General features: G+C 32.6%; 1 pseudogene; it reads right to left on the bottom strand.

The window, feature by feature from the left end:
- Positions 1-21,347: 21,347 nt before the first annotated feature.
- LOC144366469 (meiosis-specific coiled-coil domain-containing protein MEIOC pseudogene) lies at positions 21,348-24,675 on the bottom strand (annotated as a pseudogene).
- Positions 24,676-25,411: the final 736 nt, after the last annotated feature.

A 25,411-nucleotide genomic window follows, 5' to 3' on the forward strand; every position in this document is an offset into this window, starting at 1 on the left:
CATCATGTGCTTAGCTTATAAGTTTTTTTTATATTACTGGTGGTTATTCTTTCCTCTTAAAGTGCTTTGGATTAGTGGTCCCAGCACTTCTGTCAATGACTTGGGCCTTTGAAAATAGAACATATATTCTGTTCAGAGAATATCCAAAGAGAAATATGCTCAACAATATGACCCACATCTAAGAAGGGAATAGAAATCCATTTGAAATTCTGCTCAAACCTCTGCATTTTAAAACAGGAAACATGATAGAGCAAGGAACTAAGAAACTACCCAAAGTGTTTTAATCCCTAATAATTTAATACACATACATTGATGTGTAAGATATGGTGAGCAAGAAATTTAAACAACTTATTATAAAAATAATTTAAAGAAATAAAGGACTAAACAATAAATTATTGAAGGCAATCCAGGCTTTGAAAGGACATCCCAAAATGAGATAAAGTTTTGGAAAAAAAGGCAGAATATTTAGAAGTAATGAGTTTATTAACTCAAATAAAATTCCAAATAAAAATACTGCCAATATACTACATCAGGCAGAAGGAAGAATGTTAAGTCTTGAATCAAAGTTGATGAAATAGAACTTTCCTGCAGTAATAAAAAGAGAGACTTTAAAAATAATATACAAGGATTCCAGGACAACTTTAAAAGACTAATTGAGACTAAGGTCTGAAGGAAGGAATGTATATATAGACTAAAGGCAAAGAGAACTTATTCAGTGAACTCACACCAGAAAAATGACCCTTAATTGCAGAAATAAGATGAATATCAGGCACAGAAAGCATTTAGAAGGCCAATAGACTTGACCAAAAAAGAAACTGTCCACATTATATTTTGGATAAAATGCCAAAATTCAGAGCAAAGAAAGATTTATAAAAATTCAAGAGAGAAGCACCAAGTCATTGATAAATGATACGCACTTGTATAACTCTAAGGTCCAGCAGTACATGCAAATATATTTCAAGCACTAAAACAGAAATAGTGCAGTGGCACACTCTCCTCCACCAATGTATCTTCATTAAGCTTCCACAGAGACTCTCACCACAGTTTTCTTGTTAACAACACATCAGCAAAGATCTCTACAAAATGGCTCAAATGTGGTTAGACACTCTATTTCCTGTTGCTCTGCTCTGTCTTGCAAATACTAAATTTACCCATGAACTTAATGAATATACTTTGCTTTTGTGGTATAATCTATATAATCCCTGACTGTTCTAAGAAATGGAATAATAGGTAACTTCTGAGAACTTGCAGGGAAAAAAAATGACTTTAATGTAGACCCCTGAAAAAAGGTACACCTCCAAACTCCCCTCTCCATACCACTGTGCATAAAGCTCAACAAATGTCTAGACTCGGCATTAGAGGGAGAATTTGTTTTAGGTGAAAGCCCCCACTGGACAGGCTGCAGACAATAAATCTGCTTCCGCCTAATTCCTCTGGTGTCCAGTCTCATCTGTCTTACTTCGGTACTGCCAGCCTGTATTGGTATCTGCATCAAAGTTATTCTTCAGAAATAAAAGTAGAAGTAAAAACCTTCCAAGAAAAGAATGAACAAAAATAACCTATGACAACTAAGCTAACACTGCAGAAGACTCACAATGGAATTCTATATATATAAGAGGAAGATTAAAATAAATCATGGGAGAATACAAGAGAATAAATGTCATAAGAAAGTGAATAAACAAATGGGAATTAAGAGTGAACCTTATATTATAAAGAAACATACCTCAACATTCTAAAACTGAATTCACATTGTATTAATTACCAACTTAAAAGACATACACTGAAATATTCAATGAATAAACAAGACCCAATTGTATACTTGTTGGGGTTTAAGTGTGCAGAGTTTAGCTCCCTCAGCCTGAATTTTTGCAAGGGCTGTGCCTGTGATTTAGGTCAGCTGAGGCACGCCTCGCTAGGAGGAGGAAAAGTTCTCTTCCCCTTATCACAAGACACAAGCTTCTGCATGGTTTGGCCTAGAGGAAGAAGCTTCCTGCATACTGGACCTGGGAACAGTACATTTGGGGATTAGATAATGTCTACAAAGAACTCTGGGAGGGTACTTATCAAATGAACAGGAACAATCTGAATTTAGCTCTGTGTACCCGCTGAGACATGATATTTGGGCAATGTAGATGAAATGTTACTGAAGAATTGCTTGCTTTGTTAGAAGAAGAATATAAAAGGAACTTGCAAGTAAACCTCAGCATGCAGTTGCAATTGCTGCCTTGGCTCTGCATCCCCTGTGTCCTGGTGATTTCCCTTACCCAGGGACCTGAAAGCACTAGACGTTCACATATACTGTCTAAAAAAACCACACCTGAATTACAAAGATGTTCACAGAATAAAAGTGAAAGGATGGAAAGATATTCCATATAAGTGGAAGCCAAAAATAAATAAATAAATAATAAATAAATAAATAAATAAATAAATAAATAAATAAAAAGAAAGAAAAAAGCCAAGTGGTAGCTATTTGCAAACCTGATAAAGGAGACTTCAAGCAACAATTACTCAAAGGTGGCAAAGAAGGTTACTACATACTGCTAAAGGGAAAAATCCAACAAGAAAATAAGTGGCTGTAAATATTTACACATGAATGGCACTGAAACCAATTTTATAAAATAATCACTATTCAGCCTAAAGGGACAGATAAAACCAGATAAAAAACCAGAAGAGTGGGTGACTTCTACACTACTTTCATCAGAGACTGGTTACATAGACAAAACATCAAGAAAGTTTCTAGATGTCACTTTTACTTCATATACTGTTAACAGTTGTCTACACAGTACTTCATCTGACAAGAGCAGAACTCGTTTTTTTTTTTCAGAATACAAGAAACTTTCATTATAATAGATCATATATTAGGATACAAAGCAAGTCTTAGTAAATACAAAAACCAAAATAATTCCTTTCACCCCTTATCACATAATAATGGATGGCTATTAGAAAACAAAACATACAGCATTTTTAACAAGTGGGTCTGGGAAAAATTTATATACACATTAAGAAGAACAAAATTTTATCCTTATTTTTCACCCTTCACAAAAGTCAACTCAGAGTGGGTCAAATATTTAGGAATTACACAAGAAACTTTACAACTGCTAGATAAATCGTGAGCTGAACTCTTCAACATATTGACACAAGTAACAATTGCCCTAACAAATTTCCTAAAGCATGAGAAAAAAAACAATAATCATTAAGTAGTATTACATCAACTAAAATACTTCTGAACACCAAAGGAAACAAGAGCATAAAGACAGAGCCTAGACCCAGCTCTCCCTGTCCTTAGTACATATTCAAATATTTTAAATAAGCATATTATAGGGATGCAGCCATATCAAAGTTTAAGGCAGCATGATTAAAAATAAACAGGCTATCAAAAAAGTCTAAGTGCCAATCAACAGATAAATGTATAAAGAAAATGTGCGATAGATACATAATAGATTTCTGTTCAGTCAGCAATCAATAATAAAGGATGGTATTTTCTAGTAAATGAAAACTTCCCACTAAGTGAAATAACTCAGACTCACAAAGTCAAGGATTGAATATTTTTCCTCATATTAAAAAGGTAGATAAAAATAAGGGGGAAATGGGGGATTCCATGAAAATAGAAGAGAGGTCAGTGAAGCAGAGGAAGAATATTGAGAGGGATGGAGGGACTGCCAAAGGAAGTGTGGTGGAATGAATCTGAACAAATTTTCCTATGTGCACTTATGAATATATCACACTGAATCTGACCTCTATATATATCATGATGCACTAATTAAAACAATTACAAATAAATACAAGAAAGATCAGTGGAATAGAAGAAAGGTAACAGAGAAAGCAAAAGGGAGAGTACTGGTAACCAAACTGAAAATATAAATATATATATATATATATATATATATATATATATATATGCTTGTATGATTATTAAAATGAACCCCAATTTTATGTAGGAAATAATGATCTAATTAAGAAAAAGAAGTAAACAGTGAGTAAAACTACAGAAACTGCATGAACACCTAAGGAATGAAAAATACAGTTGCATAATCAAAGGGTCACTGATGAAATTGGGGGGGAAATTTCAAAAAATACCTCAGAACCACATGAGAATCAAAACACAGCATCCACACATGTATGGTATACAGTAAAAGCCATTATTTTTTCCTTTTTCTTCTTTTCTTTTATTGAGACATTGTATGTATACCTAATAGTGTGATTCATTATACCATATACAGAAATGCATATAACATATTTTGACCAATATTACTACCCAGTGCCTTTTTTTTCTTTCCCATATCCCTCCGCTGATCCACCAAAAGTGGTTGTATGTTTATAACAATGGCTATATCCATTTAAAAATGTGAGATATTTCAAATTAAAAAAACCTCAAAGTCTAGAAAAACATCAGTAAATCAATTCTAAAACCAATATTCAAAAGAAATTAATAAATGACAGAGCAAAATTATAAAGTAGAAAATTAAAACAACAACAACAACACAAACCTAACATAGTAATAATGAAACAAATAGTTGGTTGTTGAAAAGGTAAATAAAATTGATAAACTCTTAGCCAAGGTAACTAAAAAATAAAAAAAAAAATAGAGAAAGAGGATACATTACAAATGAATAAAGCTAGAAACAAAAACATAAATATAACAATAGATACCACTGAAATCCAGAGGATATCTAGAGACTATTTGAAAAACTTATATTTTAATAAATGAGAAAACCTAGACTATTTTAAAGACTTAAATTGCAACACATGAAAAAAATCTAGAAGACATTGATGAAATATGACCTAAAAATTTTGAATCAAAGGGATAGAGATAAACAAATAGCTCAATAACAAGCAATTAGATTTAAGCAATAACAAAAAGCCTCCAGGACCAGAGGTGAAAGCATATTTAAAGAAGAACTATGGGGCTGGGGATGTGGCTCAAGCGCTAGCGTGCTATTTTGGCATCTGTGTGGCCCAGGTTCAATCCTCAGCACCACATACAAACAAAGATGATGTGTCTGCCGAAAACTAAAAAATAAATATTAAAAAAATTCTCTCTCTCTCTCTCTCTCAAAAAAAAGAACTAATATTAATCTTCCCATAATATGGAAGAGCAAAGGAAAGATGCTTCCTAAGTAAATCTTCAAAGTATTTCCATGATTGAAAAAGTGAATTTGGACCCAACAAGGAAAAAACTAGAGACCAACATCCTTGAGGAATATAATATAAAAATTCTCACAAAATCTTTGCAAACCACATTCAACAACACATTAAAAAAGAACATGCAGAGTCGGGCATTGTGGTATGTCTATATTCTCAGAAATGAAGTAGGTTGTCTCAGGCACACTGTAATTTCAATGCCAGCCTGGAAAATTTAGTGAGACATGTTTCAAAGTGAACAATAAAGGGGGCTGAGGATGTGGATCAGTGGTATAGTGCTCCTGGCTTGAGTCTCTAGTGTCACATAGAAAAACTGTATATGATGATCAAGCTGATTTTGCTCCAGCTAATTCAATACATGCAAATCAATAATACTGATATACTACAGACAGAATCAAGGGCAAAACTACATGATCATTTCAACATCTACAAAAAAAAAGCCTTTGACAAAATTTAAGGGCCCTTCATTACAAAACCAGGAGGAATAGAAATAGGAGAAGCTTGTAATAAGATAATAAAGAACAAGTATATCAAACCCAAAGCCAATAGTATAATAAACTGGAAATTTTTCTCTAAAATCAGAAAAAGACAAGGATATTCATTGCCACCAATCTCATTAATCACAGTACTTAAAATTTTAGAGAAGACAAAAAAATAAAATAGATTCAAATAGGAAAGTAAAAATGTTAAATTATTTCTATATGCAAATGATATAGTCGTATTCTTAGAAAATCATAAATGTTACATCATGAGAATTCTACTTCTGATGAATAAGTTCATCAGAGTAACAGGATACAAAATAAACATATAAGAATCAATTGTCTATATATCCTGGTGAGAAAGAAGCAAGGGTAATAGCCCATTCAAATAGCTTTTAAAATAGCTAAAAATAAGCTTAACCAAGTAAGTGAATGACATCTTCAAGGAAAATAACAGATTGATTAAAAAGGAAGTTAAAGAAGACAATAGAAAGTAAAAAGATCTCCTATGTCCAAGGAAAGGCAGAATTAATATTGTGAAAATGGCTATAGTACCATAAGTGAATTATAGATATCATGTATTCTCATTCAGATTATAATGATATTATTCACAGAAATGGGGGAAAAAACTACTTTTAAATTTGTATGAAAGAAAAAAAAACTTAGACAAAGTGGTGCTGATCATAAGAGCAACAATAGATATAACACAATGCCCAATTTCAAAATAAAAAACAGAGCCATAGTAATAAAAAACATGGTACTAGTGTAAAGAAAGACCCATAGACCAATGGATAGAAGAGAAGTCAGAGAGCCAAACCCACACAGGTACAGTCATGTGATTCTAGGCAAAGATGCCAAAAACATATGTTGGAGAAAAGACAAAAGATATTTTAGAAATAGTGTTGGAAAAATTAGACATCCATACTAGATGAAGAAAACTAGATACCTGTTTTTTAACACTGTACAAAAGTTTATTCAAAAACAATTAAAGACATATGTACCAGACTAGAAGCTTTAATACTGCTAGAAAAAATACAGAAAACATTTCAGTATGTAGGCAATTACTTCCTGAATAGAGCTTCCTACAGCTCAAGAAATAATAGTAACAATGGATAACAGAGAGTTCATCAAATTGAAACTTTTTTGCATAGTAAGTGAAACAAGCAACAGTAAGAAGAGGTAGCCTCCAGAATGGGAGAAAATCTGTGCCAGCTACTTTTCTGACAGAAGGTCAATATCCTGAAAATATTAACTCAAACATCTTAACACCAGAAACACAAAAACCTATTTAATAAATGAGCAAATGAACTCATTTATTAAATAGGTTTTTGTGCTTAGTTCTCAAAATAAGAGTTACAAATGGCCAACACATAGGTGGAAAAATGCATAATATCTCAAGCAATCAGAGAAATGCAAATTAAAGCAACACCAATCCCCCATTTTCCACCATCCAGAAAAAGCAATCCTGAAGAAAGCAAATGATACTGGGAAGAATTGAGGAGACAAAAACTCTTGTATGCTATTGGTAGGAACACAAATTACTATACTCCTATGGAAATCAGTATGAAGGCTACTCAAGAAACTGAACATAGAACTACTTTATGATTCAACTACACTACTCTTCAGTATTTATTGGAAAATATTAAAGTCAGCAAACTTTAGAGATACACATATGCCCATATTTGTCATGACTAGATGCTTGTAAACAGGAGAATGAATAAAGAAAATGTGCCATATATACACAAGGAAGATTTCTATGCATAGAGAACAATAAAAATCAATTTTAAGAAAATAAAGGAAACTGGAATGCATCATGTTAAGCAATATAAGCAATACTTAGAAAAAAAGTATCATATATTTCTCTCATATAGAAAACTAGAGGTGGAAATGATCAACATGAAAACAGATGGATGGATAATAAATTTTATCCATTAACATAGATAAAATTGGAGGTACGGAGGAAGGAATGTTGAAGATAGGATTGAGGAAGTATAATTGATCTACATGTATGTACAAATATGCCACAGTGAAAACTTTGGGCATTAATTTTTAAAAATTGTCCTTTTTTAATTTTTAGAAGTTCATTTATTTTTAATTTATCATGTTCATTACTATTGTTACTTTTTCTGTTTGAATTTATATTTTTCTTTGAATACCAGTACCTATTTATATATATTTTTTATGTTTTTTTTTTGTTGTTGTTGTTGTTTTCTTTTCAGTTATATGTGTCAGTAGAATCTATTTTGGTATAATTCAACAAGCACTGACCATCAATAGTTTTAAACCTATACTGATTGGTGCTAAATATAAATTACTTGAAGCTTTAATAAAAACAGAAGAAAATATTGATTTCTTAAGTATCTAAAATATGCCACATTTATTTTCTTATTTTTCTATTCATTATAATACCAAAATGATTGTGATGGTAATCACACACCCTGCCTTCTATTCATTGAAGGATATCAAGAGTAAATGATAGACAGATGTGACACATTGTTCTATATATCTAGCATGAACTTCCTCTAAACATTCCTATGTTTGGCCTAATATTCAATTGCTGCTCTTATTAATTTCAATATTTCTTATTTTAAATATTAGCCATATTGACAATCATTCAATCTGGATATTTATCTTTCCCTTCATAAATAAATTCTTTGTATACATCCCCTTTTCTCAGCTTCATATTCATAAAGCTGTGATTTGGGCTTATTTTCTATTTATTTCCTTCCATAAGGACACACCAAAAAATTCTTTATTCCCACCACATTTTATCAGTGTTAATTCTATACATATACCTCACCTGTTTCTTGTTTTCTATTATAATCTTGTAGCCTTATATTTCTTTCTAGGATGTTTGTCTTCATAAAAGATGATATGTAAAAAAAATGGAAAGAGAATTTTTAAAAACACATTACCTTTGAGTCAGGTGATGGAAAGAAAAGACAATCATTCTTTATTCTGATTGCCTGCACAAGTGTGGTTTCAACTATGTCATTCTTTTTAATGGCAGGGTTACCATTGTCAGGTTAGATTCCACTGTTTTGTTCCCAGTATCATATTATACTTCTGACAATAAAAACAAAATAAACAGTATATAAAAATTCTGTAATTTCAAGTCAATAAGCAGCACAAAATCAGGCAGTCTTCAAATAGCTTACCATCCTTCATAGATTGCCTTGAAGTTTCAATTAATTTTTCTCCTTCTTCTGGGGTGTTCTAGAAAGAAAAAAAAAAGATTAAGGCATAATAAGAACTAAAAGTTGACAAAATAATAAATGTTTTCCATGACTGCAGGGTACAACAGAAAGAGCAGAGGTTTCTGAATCATTTTGGTGTATATTCAAACTGAATTATCTCTTACTAAACTGTATATTCTCATGGGGTAAAAATTAGGAGTCATGAAACAGAGATCTCCAAAATGTCACTCCACTTATATCCAACTGATTGTTACACAAATACTGAAATCCATTATACTATTTTCTTAAACTGAATGATGTAGGATAAAAATGGTAGTCATCTGTATTTAGAGTACTTTTGAAAAAAGACTAATAATATGAGAAATTATATGTGATATTTCAATGTTTTTAATGATTTATATTGGCATGAATTACCTCTTAAGGAGAAAGCTCATCAGACATGAGCTTTTAGAGTTATCTATTAAATAAGATTGATTCGATTCATAAACAGTATAAGTTTTGTCCATCCTATGGAAAAATGTGACACATTGTTCCTATATGTCAAATAGCTGAAGATAAACGATTATACAAATTTTGATCCTTCCAAGAAAAAAAGAAATGACGAAAGCAATCTTGTGGAGATGATATCAATGAATAAAAACCACACAGAGCTGCTAAACAGAAATATTAACTCAATAAACAAACCACGGTGACAGATAGCACAATGAATAGACACTGAAGAGATGTATTCTGCAAGGAAATATTAAGAATTGGAGTATGTCATTGTTTTAGAAAGAGATGTATGCTCTTTTTATCCTAGTACCTTCATATAATTAAAATAACAAAATAATAAGATATAAAACAATAAAATACTTAAAAAAATAGGTGGCACTGCCGATTACATCACCAGGTTTGCTTGACATAGGTAATGAGACAATGAAATAAGGCATTTTCAAAAAGATAAGCAAGAAGGAAGAAACAAGCAAATTTTCATCTGAAGACCAAATCTAAACTCAAGTTTGGAGCAGGCTTGAAGGATACTCTGGTTCCTACTTTCATATTTATGACATTACTCTAACTTGTTTATTCTTCCTTTATGACATCAATTTGAGATTACTTACTCAAACTTTCACATCCCATATATTAAAAGAGAATGCAAACTTAAAACATATTTTTAAATTCAGTAGACTTAATTACTAGTTATATCATGCACATTATATTACATACGATGATTAATTATGTAGAAATTTATTTTCTCTACATATACTCATGTTCAACAATATATATAACATCAACTATTAGAAATGGTGCATTTCTCCAGGCCAAATGATAGCATTCTAAATAGAACACAGTATGATAGCTCTACACATTATTTTCCCCAAAATAAAAATTACACCATTCTTACATAATATTTAGCTCTTCATGTCTGAAATAAAATTCAAAAAGTCATTTCAAAGAAAAAAAAAGAAGTATTGTACATTTGAAACCTTATTTTAAGTGCTACAGGATATTTGCAAATATATTTCCTAATTTGGAATAGTTCACAAAATTTGTAGAATTTTACAATGAATATTTAAATAAATAAATATAGAAACATCCAAATTTCAGAATGTGACATAAGTATTTGAATATTTTAAGAAACTATAGTGGAAAAAAAATCTGGGAAACTCAAGTATTACCATATAATTATTGAGAGTCTCTGCTTCCAGAACTGGTTATTACTTTGCATAGACCATCTATTCTTTAATTAGATGAAAAGAAAAATTTTAGAAAAGGTTCCTTAAATTATTTATTTTTATTTTATATTGGTTCTTTTCAGTTATACATCACAGCAGAAGTTATATTCTAGGATATAATTATAAAAGCATAGAATATAATTTGGTCTAATTCAGACCCTAGTACTTCCTTCTGTTCTACTGATCTTTCTGCTATTTACTTCTACTTTTTTTTTAAATTAGTGTCAATTTAGTGGAAAGACTCAGAAAGTATAGATATGGAAGCCCTTTTTAATACAAGTGTTAAGATATAGATTCTAGAATTCTGAGTTGCCACAATTCCCAATATTACTTTAGTATAAATACAGAGCAAATGATAGAAATAGAGGAAAAAGGGTTTTATTAAATGTGATGGTACAAAAATATCCAGGGTTCAAGTCAAAAAAGAAAAGCTACTTGCCATGCAAATTATATATTTGAACTAAAACCACCAGGGAACTTCTATGATTCTATAAAAATTAATTTAGGCACAAGTATTATAAGTCATGTAAGTACAATTTAAAAGACACAATAATGTAAACTGACCCAAAAAATCCTTGACTAAAAATCATATTTCCTCTGCAGTTATAAAGCTCTTCCTAATGCAATTTGTCTGTCACTATGTATTTCCCAGCCTATCTTTTTTTCCACCCCTCAAGACCCTCTTGAGAGAACACTAATACAAAAATATTTTTTAAATCAACATAATTCTCTAAAATAGATTCTTCTTAGCAAATTTTCATATAAAATGTTAGAAAATATATCTAATTTTCCAGCATTAATACATTAAAACACAAAATTCAGAGCAACAACATACATTTCACAAAAGATCACTTTACCTTAATATGAGCATCATAGATGTCCTCATCCACTGTAAAGCAGGAATCACCTGGGTGAGGTTTTTTGGTATATCTTTAGAGCAAAACTGTAAAACAAAAATAGGTGAGTAGTTTTCTTTTTAAAATAAACTCTGTTTAAAGTTTAGGCATCATTTATTAAATGGTGTTTCTTGATTAATATAATTAAATATGACCTCCATTTTTTAAAAATAAAAATACTCATATTTACTTCTTTCTGCCTCTACTGCTCCAAATCTATGAAATATTTAATGATGGTACTTTTAGTTACAATTCTGAGTGAAGCCAATATATCAGCAGAACCTGAGAATAATTTATTCTTGAAAATTGCCTGGCTTGAAGGCTGAACTTAAAACCCAAATAATGTCTGACATTTTTTTTCTCACCTGAACTGAAGCAAACTTCTGATAATCAAGGACAAGGTAGCAAGATGCAGAGTCTCCTCTCTGTAAAATAATAAGCAAGATGGCTTAAAAATGGCAGTCATTGTTCTTCAGCATGGAAGTCACCAATAAAAATATCCTATTAGTTGTCTTTACCCAAAACTAGTGCAAAGAGCTCCCCTAATCTTTTAAAATTTTTGGAAGTTAAAAAGTATATATATATATATATATATATATATATATATATATATATATATATATATATATACACACACACACACACACACAAATATATATGGATTATATATATATATATATTTAGAATACAGATATATACATATGTGTCTACATATGTATGTGTGTGTGTGTGTGTGTGTGTGTGTGTGTATATATATATATATATATATATATATATATATATATATATATATATATAATTTAGAATACTTCTGTCAGACACATTAAAACAAATTATGAAATCAATTTTTCCTAAACAAATATCACTTTATTCAGGTCCAAATAACTAGCAAGCACTTTAAAATAGTTACAGGTACTCAGACACTCAAAGATAAAGACTGACAGAAAAAACAGAGTCTTGATATTTGTACCTCTGTTTCCCTGAATATTATCTAAATGAATATTACCTAAATGTTCTCCTTTCTCTGGGAATCCATTATTTGGCCAGTCTGTCAAACACATGATGAAAGACTAGAGGGTACTTTGTCTAGTTGCTGAAATTCCTTAAGATTCTGAAATTCTCTGAATTTTTGCTTCCGTGAACAGAAAAAAAAAATATATTCAATTGATAAAATAAAACAAAAACACCAAGAGAACAAAACAGACAATAAAAATAGATATTAAAGAAAAGATTACACTCATAGAAAAAGGAAAGAAGATTATAAAAAGTCTTTCTAAAATGGGTAGGGGAAGTAATTGAAGGATAACTGACAAGAAAATCAGAAAATATAGAAATCAGTTAGAATGTCCTCTAAGGATTAATATAATTAATACTACATTATATAAACATTGGTATTCTTCACTTCCAGAAAAATAATCTCTCCAGTATTTGCCTGATCTTGTTTATTAGAAAACCATGTGGCCATAGATCTGTGAGATTTTCCATAAAAGTTTTGATGTATTAAAAAAATGGTTACAAGTGGAACTGTCAAAAATGTCAAGGACAAATTTCTTGGACTATAACCAGGCTTCACAGGTAAAATGTAAATCAGTTAAGACACAACTGCCTTTGAATTTCTGAATTGATGATATAGAATTGATAATACATCTTGGTATCAATCTGTAGAATGAGGCACTACAATGGATTTTTCAGCTAGGTAAAGCTACAGTCTAACCACAGGCCTAATATTTATTAATTAAGTAAATATGGGACAAATTGTCAACCTTATGAATGACAACTGCATCAGCAGTAATTAACAGGTTATAATAGCAAGGACACTTTCAAAGTCTTTGTAAGACAACTTTGGAAAACAAGTGTTAACTGAATATGTCTGTCCCAGACTAGAACACTCAACAATCCTTTTATCTTCACTCACCACTTAGTTAGTAGATAATTTTTTTAATCTATAAATTTATACCTTTTTAATAAGTCATCTTTAGAACTTTCTTTCACTATTAAAGAAAATAGTAAAATATATATTTAATCAATGGCAGAAATCTAAAATATTAAAAGTTTATGACTCTGATATTTTATTATAAAATATTCCTACAGGCTCATATCTGAATAAATTTTTATAATTATTATTAATTGCATTTTTGACAGGCAAGTAAATGCATTAACAATTTTTATGTCTCCTACTTTGTACTTATAAATGCAAAAAAGAAATGAGGGAATAATAAAAATTTGACACTTAAAAGTAAATTGTTGGACCCATAACCATAACCCTTACTAAAAGCTTCAAGATGAAAGAAAATGTTATCATTTTCAAATTAAGTAACATAAAGATAACAGTGTCAAACAATGGTGGATTAGCAGGAAGTGACACAATGGTGGATTAGCAGGAAGTGACTCTTCTCACAGCTCCATTACATGGGACCTAGAGGGTGAGAAAACTACTTCTCTGTGAGGTAAGTCATAAAAGAATGTTACTGATATTCAATGTTGGAAAGAGAACCTTGGAAAAATGGCTAATTAAGGGTGGATTAGACAAAAATGAGAAACAGAACTGGAGCTTAGGTTCTGATAGAAGTGAGGGAAGTCAGTACACAAGGACAAGAAAGAATAAAAAGTGCTGCATACAAAAGGCTAGGGTTGTGGCTCAGTGGTAGAATGTAAACCTAGCATGCATGAGGCACTAGGTTCAATCCTCAGCACCACATAAAAATGAAATAAAGATATCGTGTCCACCTAAAACTATTACTACTACTACTGCTACTACTAGTAGTAGTAGTAGTAGTAGTAGTAGTAGTAGTAGTAGTAATAATATGCTGCAGACAATCTTGGCATGCAGAACATGGGACAAGAGAGTTAAGCTGGCTCTGGTCAGACCCAGGAGCTATTCTATTCATTAAACTGCTGCATGAATGTCACCTCTAGTCTGTATGCTATTCTTGGGGAGCTGAAGCTGGAGACGTGTTTGGACATCTTCACTACAGCAGCACCAATTCAAACTGGGAACTTAGATTCATGTGGAACTTAGACAGATACATGATTCTGGCAGACACCAGTCACAAGATTTAAACTGAGCCTAGCAAATTAGAAAAAATTATGGCATGGACAGCATTTTTCCTTTCCAACATGCAAGTCAGAGAAGCTGAAGAGAGCCTTCCTTCCTCTCTTCCCTTGACACAACAGTGCCCAGGACCAGTGGCAGTGTCTTAAAAATCTGAATGAGCAGGACTGATGGAGCTTGGTGCTTTGGGGAAAATCTCAGGAGGCCAGGAAGAACAGTACCCTTGAGAAACAAAACTGGTGAAGGACTGGCTTCCCCTCTCATGAGTGTAGCCCTAGAGAGAAGAGTGCAGTGTACTCCAAGAGGTTCACTGATTCATTTATGCCCATTAACTTTCCATGCAATAAAACACCATGGGCAAAGACTAGACCTTAATGCCTCCCCTGAGAACACCTTGTAAACCCAGCATAACCTATACTCTGGAGGTGCAAACTGACAGCACCTCTCACAGCTCCCCATATCATTCCATGGAGAAGGGAAGCTGAGAGATGGAAAGACTCACAAGACAACAAGCACATACTCTTAGTGACACTCCTGTGGTTTTTTTTTTTAAGTTTTTCAGTGTGTACTGATGGATATATGATGGACATTTACACACTTGTACATGTACATATTTGTTTCTGCTTTTTCATTTCTAGCATTCTCAGTTATTTTTTCTTACTCTGTTTTTGAGGGTTAAAGTTTTCAATTAGCATATTTGAATTGATTTTTGTATTCTGTTTCAAAACTTTTATTTCCCTTTGTTTCTATTTCTCTCTTTTCTCTTACTAATAGTAAAATTCCATTATTCTCTCTTTTTTCTTTAATTTTTTACTTCATAGTTTTTCCTCCTTCCCCCTCATAAACAACACATTCTATATCACCTTTATATTTTCCCTATTCATATCTTGAAACTACAAATCCCCATTGCTTCTTTCCTCTTAATGAACTCTATTCTTAACTTTTCATAACACTAATTGGCTTACAAAACCCAGACGTCACCACAGCAACAAGTAATACAATTGAAACCACAGGAAATGCCTATTCTTTGATTTTATGAAAGATATAATTCATGAATACTTTTGTTTTTACTGACAAATATTGATACATTTTTGTTTATTGTGCCAATTAACATTGTGTGAAAATAAAAAGTGTTCAAGTTAGTGCTATGCATTGTACACACAGTTGTTTGCAATTATTTGGCTCCCCCCTAATCTGTGAGGCACAAGATATCTACAAGATCACAAGAAATTCATAGACTAGAAGCTCTGGTGCTTCAGACCCATTTATATGCATTAGTAGACAAACAAACAAAATGAACAAGCAAGAGAACAAAGCATCCCAAAAAAAAAACCAGAAAGATTCAACAGCAGATTCCACAAAAACCACAGGAGAGTAAATGTCAGAAAAGAAATTCATAAAGTTTATAGTTCAACTGATCTATCAGATAAAAGATGATTTAAGGAATGAAATCACAAGAAGACATAAAAAGTAAAAGACTATTCAATAAAAAAATAAAAGTTGTAAAGAAAAATCTATCAGACATTCTCAAATGCAGGAATCAATAAACCAAATTAAAAATTCAATGCAAAGTATCATCAAAAGAGTAGATGACTTCAAGGGCAGATGTTCAAGTAATGAATAAGTAGTACATATTCTTGAAAATAAAGTTCATCATAGAGAAAAGATGTTACCAGACCATAAACAGAATTTTCAAAAATAAATAAATAAATAAATGCAAAGGACAAACTTAAGATTCATTAGGGTAGATGAAGGCACTGAATTTCAAACCAAAAAATTAACAATCTTTTCAATGAAATGACAGGAAATTTCCAAAATCTTAAGAATGAAATGGAAAATCAAACACAGGAAGTATATAGAACTCCAAATATATAGAATCACAATAGGCTCACTCCTAGCCACAACATTGTGAAAACACCTAACATACAGTATAAAGATGGAATTTTAAAACCTGCTAGAGAAAAATGACTGGTCATATTCAGAGGCAAATAAATATAGATCTCAGCTGATTTTTCAACCAAGACCCTAGAAGCTAGAGGTCTTGAAATAATATATGCCAAGCTCTGGAAAAAAAATGGATTACACCAAAAATACTAAATTTGTTCAGATTTGAATATGAAGTAAGACCTTCTATAATAAATAAGTTTAAAATATTCATGATTAGAAAGTTGGCATTACAAAACATACTTAATAAAATATTGTGTAAAGAAAAATAATATATATGTGTATATATAAACATATATACATACATATATCAACAGAGAGGAAAACTAAAACTAAAGAATAGTTAAAGTAAAATCTAAAATGTGAAAACTAGAAATAAATCAAAACAATAGGAAATAAAAATCATCTCTCAATAATAACACTGAATGTGTTAATGGAATCATCTCACCAAAAGAAATGCACTGGCAAAAACCACAACCTATCAATATGCTGCCTCCAAGAGACTCACCTCATAGGCATAGACATCCATAGATGTACTGTGAAAGGATAGAAAACCCATCTCATTAAATATGGATCTCATAAACAAACAGTTGTTTCTATTGTCACTTCTGATATAGTGGACTTTAAGCAAAAGTTAATCAGAACAGATAAAAAGGGCCATTTCATACTGCTTAAGAGAGTAATACAAAAACAAGAAATAACAATGGTAAATATATATGATCCAAACTATGGAGCATCTATGTAATCAAATAAATTCTTCTCAATATCCAGAAACAAACATATCACAAAACAATAATATTGAGAACTTAATATGCCTCTCTCATCACTAGACAGATCATACAAATAAAAATTACATATAAAAGGTACAGAACTAAAATTATAATTAATAATTGAGACTTAACAGAATTACATAGAATAGTTCAACAATCAATGACTGAATGCACTTTCTTCTTAGCTGCATGGGGAACATTTTATAAAATATACCATATTTTAGTACATAAAGCAACATTTACCAAATACCAAAAATAGAGCTAATACATTTCACTCTATCAGATCATAATGGAATAAAACTAAAAATCAACAAGATAAAAATAAAAACTAAAACTAGGAGACTAAATTCACTACTGGATAATGAATAGATAGCTAAGCAAATCAGGGTTGAATATAAAAAGAACATTTAAATGTAAGTGAGAATACTTGTACAACATATAAAAATCTTTGGGACACTATGATGGCAGTCCTAAGAGAAAAGTAGAGCATTGAGCCCATATATTAAAAGAAGAGAAAGTTACTGAGTAAATAATCTAACATTATATCTCAAGATCCTAGGGGAAATTAAAAAAAAACAATAAAGTCAACAAAAGACAGGAAACAATAAAAATCAAAGATTAAATCAAAGAAATCAAGATTTAAAATTTTTAAAAAATCAAGATGTTGGTTCTTTGAAAAAATTAACAACTGATAAACTTTAGCCAAGCTAACTATGAGAGAAAAATACAAAGTACCAAAATCTATGGTGAAATTGGAAATATCACCATAAATACTACTGAATATAAGGATAATTAGAAGCTATTTTACAGAAACTATAATCCAATAAGCTAGAAAATCTTAAAGACATCAATAAATCCCTAGAGACATAAGCTACCCAAATTGAACCAAAAGGAAACAGAAAATTTAAACAGATCAATTACAAATAATGAGAATGAAAAAGTCATCACAAGCCTACTAACAAAGAAAAGCCCAGGACCAGATGAATTCTCAGCCAATTGCTAACAAACCTTTAAACAAGAACCAATACCAATCCTCCTCAAATTATCCCATGAAATAGAAAAGTAGGAAACTCTTCAAACTCATTCAATGAAGCCTATTTCACACGGATAACAAATCCAAACAAAGACACCTCAACAAAATAAAATTCAGACTAATATCCTGAATGAACATAGATTCAAAATTCCTCAATAAAATACTGATATACAAAAACATATTAAAAAGATAGTGCACCATGACCAAGTGGGATTCATCCTAGGAATGCAACATTGTTTCAACAAATGGAAATCAATAAATGTAATCCATCACAGGAATAGACACAGAGATGAGAACACATAATCTTCCAAATAGATGCAGCATCTATTTTTGTCAAAATACCATAACCATTCATGCTTTAAACACTAAAAACAATAGGAATGAAATATCATACCTCAACACTGTAAAAGCTATATATGACAAACCCAAGGCCAACATAATTCTAAACGGAGAACTATAGCATTCTTTCTAAAAATTGAAATGAGAGAGGGATTCCTACTTTCACTACTTCTATTAGTACACAAAGCAACTCTTAGCAAATACAAAGTGTAGAGATAATATTCTGTAATCTATCAGATCATAATGAAATAAAACACAAGACCACCAACTTTACTAATGAATGATGAAGAGAGAGCTGAACAAATCAGGTCTGTTAACCTGCAGCCAGAGCAATTTGGCAAACTATTGTGATTAAAGGGGTACAAATACGAAAAGAAGGCCTAAAATTAGCTCCATTTGAAGAGGACATGATTCTATATTTAGAAGTCCAAAAAAAAGTCTACCAAAAAACTTCTAGAACTCAAATGAATTTATCACATTGCAGGATACAAAAGTAACAAACTTAAATCAATTGTGTTTCTATACTGTATTTATGAATGAGCTAAAAGAGAAATTAGAAAAACTATCCCATTCAAAATAGCATAAAACAATCTTGGAAAATATTTAACAAAAGAGGTAAAAGACCTCTACAATGATAATTACAAAACCCTCAAGAAATAAACTGAGAAAGACCACTGGAGTTGGAAAGACTTCCCATGTTTTTGGATAGGCAGAATTAATATTGTCAAAATGGTCATACTAGTAAAAGTGCTATGAAGATTCAATGCAATTCCCTTCAATACCCCAAAGATATTATTAACAGAAAATAGAAAAAGCAATCATGAAATTCACTTGGATAAACAAGAGACCCAGATATCCAAAACAATCCCTATCAAGAAAAATGAAGCAGAAGGCATCACAATATCAAACCTCAAGTTACACTACAGAGCTATTAAAAAATGATATTGGCAAGAACACAGGAAAGAGCACCAAAGGAACAGAAGATACAGACAAACTCACATAATACAGTTACCTCATACTAGACAAAGGTACCAGTATGGTACATTGGAAAAAAGATAGCCTCTTCAACAACTGATACTGAGAAAATTGAAAATGCATATGTAACAGAATAAAATTGAACCCTAATCCTCTCACCATGCACAAAACTCAACTCAAATTGTATCAGTAACTTAGGTATTAGACCGGAATCCACACAACCACTAGAAGAAAATGTAGGCCCAAAACTCCAACAGGAGAAACAGATTGCAACAGTCAGGAACTGACTTCTTTTTTTTTTTTTAACAAAGTAATTTATTTCTTCCTGAGAGACTAAATTCAGTACAATATTTGTTTTCAGAACATCCAACATGTCTTAATGTCAAACTTAACCACTTTCTGTGCAGTGACTGTGGTGGGGTGATCTGTTTTATTTTACTGCCTTCAATGTAATTGATTTGGGTAGTTCTAAGGCATATCAGTGATCAAAATGTTTCTCCCTACAGTTACTCCTGCATTCTCAATCAGTTTCTTCTGCACATTATCTAAAGAAAATTTATGTGGTGTGATTACACTTTCTTTTTTTTTTAAATATCAGGATTTCTAAAACGAAGGAAAACACCAACATTTAAAACATCAGTGTTTCTAGTCAAGGATATTTCAATTAAATTTCATCAGTACATTATATTATAGTTTAACTCATGTAGAAATGTTAAAACCCAAGATCTCCTGAGTCACATAATACCAACAATTCATATTAATGATTAAATTACTTGGGTTCCATATAAAGATATTAAGTGATGAGAAACAGAAAAAGCCAACCTTTCAAATGCTCTTTTTAAAAAAAATACAGAAGCAAACTAAAGAACACAACTACACAAAATATACACTAACCAATTGCAAACTAAACTAGTTAAAGATTAACCTTAAAAAAATACATTTTAGAACTTTATGATACCCTCATAAAAGACAGCAAACTAAGGGTATTAAAACAATAGTCATTATTTTAGTTACTGTGCATTAAGTCTAAAAGATCCAGATAAAGGAAATGTTTTGATTTGATTCAATTTAAATACTTTAAAATTGGAAATATTTAATAATTGATAGTAAAATTAAATTTTAAAGAATATACACGAATGATTTGAACAGGTTTTATATTCAGTAACTTGCATGGTTTTTACACTGGCACTTTTATCACTAATTTAGGAGAATCAGATGCATTTCCCTCCATATAGACACTAAGATTTCAAATTTATAAATATGGTAGTTATTTTAAATTTACATGAATATTGGGTTTGTCCCTGTTTTCCTTTGTTTCCCAGGTATTATCCAGTTTTGTAAGGAAAACACTTTTATATCACAATCAAAACTTGTCTTGGTTACTAGACTGTATCCTTAATTGGGTTACAGTCATTTAAAGATTCATTATTTGGAATTATACTAACTAAGGCAGAACTAAATGAAACTTATCTCCTAGAAGAATTTCATATTTGCATTTACCTGCACTACAGAATGGGATTAAGCAATATATTAGCTGTTAGGAAATAATTTACTTAAATAAACTTGTTATCTTTGACTACTCAGAACTCCTAGAGTAGTCAACTTTACCTTTGAATTTTCCTTAAACTGTATTCTCATTCATTCCAAGTAGTTTTTTAAATAGAAGTTAGACTTCATTAAGGTATTAACTTTAAATCTGAAAGAAAATTAACGTGCTGAAAGTTTGACAAGTTCATTAAAAATTTTAGCATGTCTTGATACATTTACTTATCAGCTTTTTAATTCTTCCTTCTGCTGGCATTTCCTTAATGTTTGTTTATTTCACCTCTCTGGTTCATTGGATTGCTACTATTTATGCTTTCATGAACTTTTTCTTCACAGTTTACTATATCTTGGAAAGCCTTTTCCACATCTGCTTGACCAGCCGTACTTGCTGTTTTTGGCAAGGTCATCTGCAGTGCGCACCATAGAGTAGTGCGTGCTTTCCGAGTAGCCATACACATCTCTTAATTTCTGAAGCAAGGGCAAAAACATCTCTTTCATCTTGGCATCTAGGCACTCCTTGCCGTTGCCGATTTGAAGCATTAACAATTTCATCCTTTCTACGTGACTGTACAATGTGAATGGATTCCAAGTGTCTATCAAGAGCAGTAGAGATATTGGCATGAAGGGGAGCGCTTCGAAGATGTTCCATTTTGCCTAGTAAAGTCACAACTCTGGCTTGTTCTCGAAGTTCATCCACAATTAAGGGATCAACTCTAGATGGGTTGGAGGTCAGCCTTGGAATTGGAGTATTGTTAGTACTGGATACTTTTTTCCCTGGATAATTCTTGGCAAGAGCTAATTCAGTCTTTTTCCTCTCCTTTTCTAATGCTTTCCATTGTTCATATCACTCTTCTAGATGAATATGAAGTTCACTGGCTGGTCCACTTCGAGTTTTAATTGGTCTTTGAAATCTAAAAGTTGGCACGAAACCAGAAAAGGAATTATCACCATACATCATATCATTAAAATAAGGGTATAAATGGCTTAAGTCATCATAAGAAAACAAATCAAAGGAATCCAACAGAGGAACAACTGAATGGCCAAATGGGTGGGTGGATCTTAGGGGAAAACCATTTGAACCAAGTTGTTGAAAACCCTGATTATGCCTTAAATCTCCCATCATACAATTATTAGAAAAGCATGATGCCTGTGTGCAATTCACACGGCTATTAATATTGCTGTCTCCACTTCCTTGTCGGTGGCTATTAAAATGACCCTGTGACTCCAATAGATCTTTATATGTGTTTTGAGATAAGTCATCTAAATGCTTTGGACCTTCCTCAGGATCATAATGTCCACTCTGGGGCTTGGCTTGAAAATTATGTTTGTTTACATTTTCAATGATCCCATACTGCTGAGCTGAATAATTATCACAAAATCCATTTGGCTGCTTTATTTTTTTATCTGTAACCGATTCAAAGATATTTTCTTCTCCAGTCTTTGTCAGTCCTTCCATGTGATTGACAGATTGAATTCTTTCTGCACCATTGTAACTGAAATCAAAACTAGAAAATGCTGAAGGGTTTTCTTGGCAATACTTCTGAAATAAATTGCTATTTGGGGTTAAATTTGTGGATGATAGTTGGGGGAAATCTGAAGAATGGTTAGAACCTTTTGAAGCTGCACTTAAATGACTATTTAATTTCATCAAGTTACCTTGATTTCTATAAGGAACAGGAGTGTTATTTTTTGTTTGAATATTCATCCAAGTTAGTCTGTTTAAATTGATACCTCCTGAAGATGTTGCTGAGTTTGATAATAAATTCACTGATTTAAAATACTCAGAATTTGGGGGATCACGCTTAGCAAATTGTTGCTTTTCTGTGACATTAGCAAAATCATTATTAGCTGGACAAGCTGTGTGAGGTTTTAGTCCATACTCAGATTTTAAGCCAAAATCAGCTGTGAATGCTGCTGCTTCCTTTGCAAACTGTTTTTCAGTTAAATGTGGTGTGGTTTTCGGAAATGTGAAATTCTGCTGGTCAGGCATTGTCTCCTCCATTTTTTTTTTCTGATTTGCTGGTTTAACCTGAAATAACTTTGTACAGGCATCTGCTTCTACAGTTGGTGTTTCAGGTGTGCCATTGGCTAAATTTTTACCATCCTGGACACTAAAATTTGAACATTTATTAAGCTTAGCCTTGTTAGGATGAGTATATTCTGGGTATCTACAATAATCTGCATTTTCATTGTATCTATTAAATAGGGAAAGAAATATCTCTGCTCTTTTTTGTTGTAATGGTGCTTCAAGACCTTTAGCACACATTTTCTCTCTTCCATAAGGGTAAGTATCAATTCCTGATTCTTTCATGATATCAGACAGACCAGTTTGTGGTGTAAAACAGTTTTTGATAAATGGATATTCTTGGAATGTTGCCTTAGCTGTATCATTTGTCTGAATATTGTAACAGAATGATCACTTCTTGAGGGGTATATCCATTGTTCTTCAAGGTCCAATCCAGTAAATCCATGATAAAGTTCATCTATTTTTTGTTGTGGTGTGAGATTACTTTTATGCAAGTATTGCTTTTCCACTGCTGACACAGATTCACCACTATAAAATGCTTGCTGAGAGATAGCTGTATCTATTGGCCTTTTGGTTTCTGTCAAGAGATCATGGTGATCTACAAATCTGCTTGTGTTCATTGGCCAAACTGACTTTAAATTTGTCGAGCAGGTCCCTTCAGCAAAATATGGCTGTCACTTATCTTGTTCTTCCAGAATGTTAGACACAAGTCCATATAAGTCTGTTTCACTGCCATAGTCATTTCTTTCGGTTTGAATCCTGTTCTTTACATTGATCTGGGAATTAGAAGATTGTTTAATATCATCTCCATAAGTAGACCATGGTGCATAGAAAAGTGAAGAATCTATAGAACTTGCATATTCTGTGGATGAAGAAAGTGGAGTGTAGGTCTGCCTTAGGTCTATATTGTCTTCATTCTGCGATTTGTAGCAATCATAGAAGGAAGTAGAGCCAGTCAACATCACGCTGTTGAATACATCAGACAACCTGCTGCTGGTGTCGACAGTGAGTTCCAGCAGCGATTCGCACCTCCATGGAATGCTACTTTAGGCTCCATGGGGACCCCACCCCCAGCCCCTCCTGGACTAGATAGGGCTCCTGGGGTACAGAGTGAGGGAGGGCGTCTAGGCCAGGCTCCCTCAGCCTGCACCCTACCGCTGCCGCCCGGGTCGCTGCCTGGGAGGGTGGGGTGGGGAAGAGGCCATTACATTGCCTGCCCCTGGCTCTCGAACCCGCACACAACCCTCACCGGCCCCCTCCTGTGAGGCCCACTTCTCACCCTGCACCCCTCATTGGCCCGCTGCCCAGCCAATGGGCACCCGCCTCCAGGGGCTGTTACCCGCCGGAGATAGGGCTAAGAAGGGGCAGTTAGCCCACCTCACTTTCCTGCAGCTTCTAGGAACTGACTTCTTAATAAGATCCCTAAAGCAAAAGAAGTTATTGGTGGGCCTGACCTTGGATCTACATGGGGGAATGCTTACTTGCTCATTGTGCAGCATGGCAGTCCTAATGTACAACACTGTTTTGGGACAGAGTATTGTCAGAACCCTGGCAAGCGCCATTTCCCTGCTCGTTTGACAAGAAGTTATTCCCTTGATGGTACAAGGTCAGCCTATGTGGCAGTTCCTAGACTCTTGGTGTCAGGATTCCCGTAATATGATGTTGTGTATCACCTCTGGCCTATCATGACTGTTAGCAGTAAATAGGCACATTCCCACTATAAAAGCTATTTTTGCTACACAATAAAGCAGACACCATTCTCTGAAACTATCTCTGGAGGGGTTTCTCTGTGCCCTCAAGCTCCCCACAGTTGATGCTGAAAGGCAGGCCCTTCAGCAAAAAGTAAAATCAATTATCAATAAATGGTATGGCATCAAACTGAGAAGTTTCTTCATTGCAAAAGAAACAACCAAGAACATGAAAAGAGAGCCACTAGAATAGGGGGGAAACAGCATTAAATTCCAGGATAGATAAAAAACTCAAAAAGCTTAACACTAATATAACAACATCACCCAATTAATAAATGTGCAGAGGAATTGAACAGGCACTGCACAGAAGAAGAAATATAAATGGTCAACAAATATATGAAAACACCTATAGAACATAGAGGAATGCAGTCAACAGACCGGGGACAGAAGGCTTACAAAGACATTCCAGTATAGGAGACAGAAAAGATGCTAATCTTTTACTTTTCCTATCTTATGTGTGGTACAAATACTTTACCTCCCCTAGGGATAAAAACTGTTGAAAGATGACACCATTCAGAGTTTATACACTCTTATCCACACTGAATTGTCC

This window comes from Ictidomys tridecemlineatus, chromosome 9, assembly GCF_052094955.1.
Source record: "Ictidomys tridecemlineatus isolate mIctTri1 chromosome 9, mIctTri1.hap1, whole genome shotgun sequence".
Lineage (NCBI taxonomy): Eukaryota > Metazoa > Chordata > Mammalia > Rodentia > Sciuridae > Ictidomys > Ictidomys tridecemlineatus.